Genomic DNA, 7,111 nt, shown 5'->3' with positions numbered 1-7,111 from the left:
ACTCTGAGGCGTGCTAGAGAGGACAAAGATCTGGTCGGAACTCCGAAGCGTGTCCAAATAACTCAGATTATTATGTACGTTGGGCATCAGCGCGCATATCGTCCACATAACTCGGAAACATTGACTACTAATAGTGCGGCTGCAAGCTCCTGCCTCCAGATTAAATGAAGTGAAACCCATCCTCATGTCAGGATGCTTAGCGGGCCTGCGGAAGCCTGCAGCCACCCTCATCCTGATCCTCATGGAGCTATGCGCAGCCCCTCTCCTCTCAGCTGTCGCTCTCGTTTCACTGGCGATTCTTGTCTCCGTACTACTTGGCCGGAGATCCACACCGGATTCCAAAAAGATGAGGCGGCCTCCTGGTCCACGGCGTCTCCCCTTAATCGGGAACCTCCTCCACCTCCTCACGTCGGAGCCGCCGGTGGCTCTCCGGGACCTGGCGAGGAAGCATGGCCCGGTGATGTACCTGCGGCTGGGCCAGGTCGACACCGTGGTGGTCTCCTCGCCGGCGGCCGCGCAGGGAGGTGCTCCGCGACACGAACCTGGCCTTCGCGTCGCGGCCGAGCTTCGTGGCCACGGAGATCGTCTGCTACGGGAACCTGGACGTGGCCTTCGCGCCCTACGGCGCGTACTGGAGGACGCTGCGCAAGATCTGCACGGTGGAGCTCCTCAGCGCGCGGAAGGTGAGGCAGTTCGCGGCCATCAGGGACGACGAGACCCTTGCCCTGGTCCGAGCTGTCCAGCGCGCCGCGGCCGGCGGAGGCGGCGAGCCGGTCGACCTCGGCAGGCTGCTCATGTCCTGCACGAACTCGATCACCGCCAAGGCCACGTTCGGCGAGGCGTGCGACGCCGACCTCCAGGAGCAGTTCTTGTCCGCGATCGCGGTGGTGCTGGAGCTAAGCAGTGGGCTCTGCGTCGGGGACCTCTTCCCGTCCCTGCGGTTCGTGGACGTCGTCACCGGGCTGAGGCGCCGGCTCTGGCGAGCGCGCCGGCAGCTCGATGCTGTCTTTGACGAAATCATCGGTAGGTGCGAGGCGCGGCGAGAGGGGAAGAAGACGGCGGCGGCCGATGACCTTCTGAGCGTCATGCTCAGGATCAAGGACGAGGGGGAGCTTGAGTTCCCCATCGGCACCACAAACATCAAGGCAGTCGTGGTGGTAAGTGTATCTTTACTTTCTCAATTTATTACTACTTTTTGTTTTTGTTTTTGAAACTAGCAAGCCAGCCCTCGCATTTCATCTTCAACATGTTGAACATGTCTATGAAATTAATTTATGGTTTCAGAGATATTAGAAGTATGAAACTATAAATTACATTGTTTTATGACCACACAAAATGTTTTATTTAGTAAAATAGTACCCATATGAAAAATTGTTAGACCAAATTTAAGTTGTTGATTTATTGTACGATTTACTAAAACGCTAACTCACCTTTTTCTTTTCTTTCATAGGTAGTGCTATTCGTATTTTTTATTTCCTTCCTATTGTCCCCACCTCTTCATACAGGGCATCGGCGGTTTTAATCACATGTATTTAATTTATCATGTCAGATGACTATATCAACTCACGTTGGTCATAATTTTGAAAATGCTAATTAATAATAAATTCACTACATATCCTCACACAATTAATCTCTACTATTTTGACGGCATGTGATATTCTGCCCAACCTGTCATCACCACTCCTCGGTAGCATTATTCATTATGCCACAATTCGATACGACTATTGGAAGATTTTTACATGACTTATGTACTATGCTCCAGGACGGGCTCGGCTAACTGTCTTTATGTCCAATCCAACGAGAGTCGTGTAAGCCAAAAACTAAGGAAGACCAAATATTTATTGACACCTTCTCGATCTAAACTATATTAAACTGATGGGTTTGTGATCCATTCAATTTTTTTCATCGAACTCAGCTGGCTAATTATATCCTAGGCTAATTATCTTCATGTTCAATTATGATAGTTATATAAACCAAAAACTACAGGAGTTATACGTATCTTCTTTTGTTTTGCAAAAAATCAGCCATCTCTCATACCATTAGGGACCTCACACTTGTTGCTGTGTTGCTTGTCTCATGGATAATGCCGACAAAGTGATGGAGCCACCTGCTCGACATCGCAGCAATAGCACGCGGCATCCTTCGGATGGACGAATGGACGTAGTCGACCATGTGGTGGCCTAGCTCTACGCTAGGCGCGGAGACGACGAAGGAAAAACGGGAACGGAACGACAGTTTTGGGAGAGTAGCGACTAACTCGCACCTGAAATTGCTAGCGCCTAGTTTTTGGATGAAAAATTGAGAAAAAATTTACATCTTAATTATTGAAATGAAGAAAGTATTAAATAAAATAATCAATATCCAAAAAATACAATTTATATTTTTGGAGGAAAATTTAAACCTTAAATATTGGAACGAAGGTAGTATTTTAAATAAAATAATTGATATCCAACAAATACAACTTTTTTGTTTTTATTGAACAGTCTAGAGCCCTAGAGATATACGTCTTGTAAAACTCATTAATTTTTCCAAGATTCCTTCCTTTTCACGTCTTACCTGTCAGGTGATTGCTCTTCCTTTTGTGATACATGTGCTCCTTATTTAACGTGTCAAATATGGTTACACGGTTACATACGTACCTATTAGTGTCTCATTAAATCATACCGTAAATTATAGATCTAACAGGTAATATAATTTTGATGATGTGGATTAACGTGGTGTCTCTATTTTAGACCTCCGTATTGTGCTTTTAGTATATAATAGATAATAGATGAGGCAAATATATATTTTCCTACTCCATTAATTAAGAAAGAAGACGAGAGAAAAGGTGGTCATATTATTATTGATTTTCAAATCTCATAGGATTTGTTCACCGCGGGGACAGACACAACTTCGTCGACTGCCGAGTGGATCATGTCGGAGCTCATACGAAATCCAGAGGCGATGGCGAAGTCGCAGATGGAGATCCGACAAGCATTGGACCATAGGAGCCCACAAGACCACGAGGGTTGTATGGACATGTTGCCCTACACAAGGATGGTGATCATGGAGGCATTGAGGCTGCACCCGCCAGTGCCGCTCCTGCTCCCCCGTGTCTGCCGGGAGACCTGCGACGTCGGCGGGTTCGAGGTTGCGTCGGGCTCCAGGGTCATGGTCAATGCGTGGGCGATGGCGAGGAGCCCCATGCACTGGGGCGAGGATGCGGAGGAGTTTAGGCCGGAGAGGTTCGAGGATGGAGGGGTGCAAGACTACAACGGCACGCAGTATGAGTACCTGCCGTTCGGGAGCGGCAGGAGGATGTGCCCCGGCGGCAACTTTGGTCTAGCCACGCTGGAGCTCATCACGGTGAGGCTTCTCTACTATTTCGACTGGAGCCTCCCCGCTGGAGTTGGGCCAGATGAGCTTGACATGGAGATGATCGTCACCGGGACGGCCAGGAGAAGGAGCTCGCTGCATCTCGTACCGTCACAATATAAAATGCCGGTCACGGAAATTCAACTATGCTCTCTAGAGTGAAACCCACTATATATGGCCAGGATCCAGTACTTATTACACATCGGCAATGTACTGAACTTATTAAAACTTATTACGACCCATGCCATCCATTAGAGGATCACGTACTAATGCTGGTCGGCTTCATTGTTAATTGAGTACTTTATTATGCAACGCTGTAGTGGTTGGGCAATCACGATCAAATAATCCATCCAAATTTCGGTTTTCGCTACGTTCACAAAAGATGCTGCCCGACGAATATTCTTAGAGTTTTTTTTGTTTGAAAACTAATATTCATAGAGGTTTGATCGAGTTGCCTTGCAGCTTGTGCAACTGCTCGATAATAAATGTTTAATGATGACTAATGATCTATATTGACCAGGGCCGGCCCTGGGGAGGGTCTGGCGGGGCGGCCGCCTCGGGCCCAGAAAATTGGAGGCCCATATTTTCTGTATAGGTTTACTATACATTGCAGAAAAAAGAGAGCAGTTTTACGATTTTAGATGGGCTTGGTCTACAGTTGCTCCTTTTCTTTTCCTACTGGTTTCCAATCCGACTTGGTTTCCAATCCGACTGGCCGGCCACGACTTGAGTCAGCGCGTGAAATCTGTTCCATCTATCGATATGTGAAACATCGCCAATTTTCCCGAGCCCAACGCCTCGGTTCCTTGCCTGCCCTCTCGCGGTTCGTGGCTATCGCCCAGGCCGCCTGGTTTCTGCCCTCGCTCTCACCGATCGCGACCGACCGACCGCGAGACGATCTGCTGACTGTTGCCCTCATGCAGACTACGGTGCTGCCTGCTAGTCCGCCAGCCAGTGGCCATCGCAATTGGCAGTCCCAGTCCTGCCGTCGTCAATCAGGCAATCATCTAATCTGCGTATTATATTAAGATAGAAGGTAATAGCGCCAGCTGCAAGTTCTCTTGGGATTCTACTATATGCTCGACTATAATTTGGGTTCTGAATTTTGATTAGTAGTTGTTGTTCTTATTTGTAGGAGCGGGATTAACTGGTTTTGCAACTCGATACATCGACAAGAAGTTAGTGGACGAGTTTGATATTGATTCCATCGTCACAGACTTTGCTTCTACGAATTGGCGGAGGAAATTTTAAGGTATCATGTAAACATTGTTTTATATGAATATTGAAGTTCTGTATACTTAAAATTATTTATTTTTATCATCTCATACATGCGGAAAAAAGTAGTAGAGGGGCCCAAAATTTTAGTTTCGCCCGGGCCTCCGAAATCTCAGGACGGGCCTGATATTGACTAGCATGTGTAATCTAGCTGGCTCATTTTTTTAAAACATAAGGCTTGTTAAATTAATGAAGTCATTAACCGGCCAGGAGTACAGCGAAAACAACAACAACAAAAATGAAAGAAGAAAAAGAAAAAGTAGGATTGCCAGTTAGAGATACAAACACATGTGCAAAGCTGAAGTCTAAACCAAGAAGAGACCGAACAGAGCAGAGCAAGCTCCACACTACAAGATCTACAACGACACCCGAGACTACAGATAAACACCGGTAGGCTGCCCATGTCCTGCACGAACACGATCACCGGCAAGGTCTTCGTCGCAATATCGCTGGAGAGTGAACACACAATCTCGCTGGAGAGTAAACACATGTAGCTGTGCCTTGCGAATTGGGGGCTGGGTTGTTGCCTAAGCCACATGCGGGCGTGATGCTCAGTCTATTCTCACATCCTCACATCACGTCAGATGTTTTTCCACACAATTTGTTTTTTAAAATTTGTGAATGCATCCATTTGGCCCTTCCAAATGGGAGGACATCACTTTCAATACGTTGAAAGTTCACATTATGCAATTTGAAAATACCCTTTCCGTTTAAGAGTCGCAGGTTAGGATTGTGGGTTGCTGATTTCTGTGATCCAATCTCTGCCACTGTATGTAATATGCTCTTTTAAGTTCCCAATCACCATCTTTGTTCATTTTGGAAAAAGTGGTAGACAGTTCCTCTGGGAAATGATGTGTAAACCAAAGGACCAAGGTGCTCTAGGAATTCTTAATCTTAGATTGCAAAATCAAGCCCTTCTCATGAAAAATCTGCATAAATTCTATAATCACTTTGATATTCCCTGGGTATGTCTTGTCTGGCAAGCATATTATAATAACATAGGTTAACAACAATCCATCAACCCAAAAGCTTCATTCTGGTGGAAGGATTGCCTTGGTCTTTCTCATAAGTACAAGGAATTGACTAGTGTCAATATACAAAATGGGAAAGCAGTCCTCCTATGAAAGGACAATTGGAATAATGAAATTAGACATGACTTTTATCCCCATCTGCACTCCTTTGCCAGGAACCAAAGTATTACTGTAGACAAGGCATATGCTGCAAGCAATGAAAAGATTTATGATATGTTTCATCTTTCACTCAGTACTGTTGCACATGAATAACTTCATGATCTGGAAGAGGAATTCCTGAACATGAATGTTAGTAATGACCACGACATATGGTCTTTCAATTGGGGCAGTAATTTCTCCACTGAAGGTTTGTGTTGCGCGCGCCGTTCCAACCGGGACTAATGCGGCCCATTAATCTCGATTCATTTTTAAACCGGGACTAAAGCTCCTAGAAGCTTTGGGCGAAAGCCTTGTTTTCTACTAGTGATGCTTCGTACGGTCATCGCCAATAGGTACAGCCTCTTCAGGTTTCACGTGCAACAACCGGTAGGCCTCCAAGAAAATTGTTGGGTTAGGATCTTCAGACAGGCCCTACTTGCTGAGAAACTAGAATAGAGTCCAAAAAATAGGATAACTAGAGTTTGTGTAATAGGCTTAGTTAAACCAACTCATTTGAAAATGGAAACCCACCTCAACATACAAAATAACTACATTAAACCAGTTATTACATTAAATGTCCTATACAAGTGGCCGAAGATGAATGGCGACGTTGCTGATCATTGTGGTTGTCCTCCATGGCACAGGGAATCAGCATTGGATGCCTTGCAGAGGAGCTCAAAGGCGACAATGTGGGCTAGGGCATCACATCGCGGCCTATGTGCGGCGTGGATAGGGGTAGCCTAGGGCGGCAAGAGCATGGCCTAGGCTCTGCTTGGCTAGGGGTGACCACGGGAAAGACCTAGGCAGTAGTGCGCCGCTCGTGAGATAAGACTAGTCACAGTGGGAAGTATCATATTTAATGTTTGTGATAGTACCTCGACACATACTTATGTCATATTTAATGTTTTGTAGAATCTCAATGCAAATTGTGTACATGATATGTATTTGTCATGAAATTTTCTAGGTTTATGTGTCATGATACGGTATCATATTATGATACTACTCTCATCTCTCACCTCATTAATTGATGTGATACATCAAATTTTTGCCAACATGGCATGCATGATACTCCCATTAGGGCTAGTCTAAGGCGGCTGGGAAAAATAGAGACATAGGGAAATGGAAACATCCCGCTTGGATTGATTAGGTGGCGTGGTTAGAAGCGACAATGATGGTAAGCGCATAATGGCTGACATTTTTGGCGGTAAGCATTGGATAAAAGTTAGAGTGCTCGGATTTGTTGGATCTGCTTTTGGATCATTCTTGCGAGACATTTTTGTAATTTGTTTTGCCCGTATGCAGCCATATTTCTA

The 7,111-nt window shown here is 45.6% G+C and overlaps 1 pseudogene; it reads left to right on the top strand.

Annotated features, from left to right (window-relative positions):
* The first annotated feature begins 241 nt into the window (after positions 1–241).
* Positions 242–3,724, top strand: LOC124678162 (annotated as a pseudogene).
* The last annotated feature ends 3,387 nt before the right edge of the window (positions 3,725–7,111 follow it).

The sequence above is a fragment of the Lolium rigidum genome, chromosome 7 (genome assembly GCF_022539505.1).
Source record: "Lolium rigidum isolate FL_2022 chromosome 7, APGP_CSIRO_Lrig_0.1, whole genome shotgun sequence".
Classification (NCBI taxonomy): Eukaryota; Viridiplantae; Streptophyta; class Magnoliopsida; order Poales; family Poaceae; genus Lolium; species Lolium rigidum.
This window is presented reverse-complemented; position numbering and strand designations above follow the sequence as displayed.